The sequence below is a fragment of the Eimeria mitis genome, genomic scaffold (genome assembly GCF_000499745.2).
Source record: "Eimeria mitis Houghton genomic scaffold, Emh_scaff597, whole genome shotgun sequence".
Classification (NCBI taxonomy): Eukaryota; Apicomplexa; class Conoidasida; order Eucoccidiorida; family Eimeriidae; genus Eimeria; species Eimeria mitis.
In genome coordinates this window covers 12,122-12,553 of record NW_013574196.1, presented here as the reverse complement: position 1 = coordinate 12,553, position 432 = coordinate 12,122, and the positions used below count along the sequence as shown (strand labels likewise).

Sequence of the window (432 nt, the reverse complement as noted above, 5' to 3'; positions counted from 1 at the left end):
GGAGACAGAAAAAAAAGAAAAAAGGAGACAGAAAAAAAGAGAAAAGAAAAAAGGAGACAGAAAAAAAAAAAGGAAAAAAGGAGACAGAAAAAAAAAGAAAAAAGAAAAAAGGAGACAGAAAAAAAAAAGAAAAAAGGAGACAGAAAAAAAAAAAGAAAAAAAGGAGACAGAAAAAAAAAGAAAAAAAGAAAAAAGGAGACAGCAGAGAGAGAAAGAAACGCACCTATTGGAGGTGGAGAGACAGTACGGCTGCAGCGGCAGCGACTTTGGCGTTAACCGACTATTCAATAGAAAGTCGGAACCTGCAGCAGCAGCAGCAGCAGCAGCAGCAGCAGCAGCAGCAGCATCAGCAGCAGCAGCAGTAGCAGCAGTAGCAGCAGCAGCAGCAGAGGCAGAGGCAACAATATATGAAGAAGAGCAGCAGCAGCAAAG

At 41.2% G+C, this 432-nt stretch overlaps 1 protein-coding gene across 1 annotated transcript in view; it reads right to left on the bottom strand.

Moving 5' to 3' along the window:
* The window catches only part of EMH_0017300 (uncharacterized protein), a gene marked incomplete at both ends in the record, with an annotated part of 9,199 nt that overhangs the window by 5,539 nt on the left and 3,228 nt on the right, over positions 1 to 432 (bottom strand). The gene's annotated exons all lie outside the window — the stretch shown is intronic.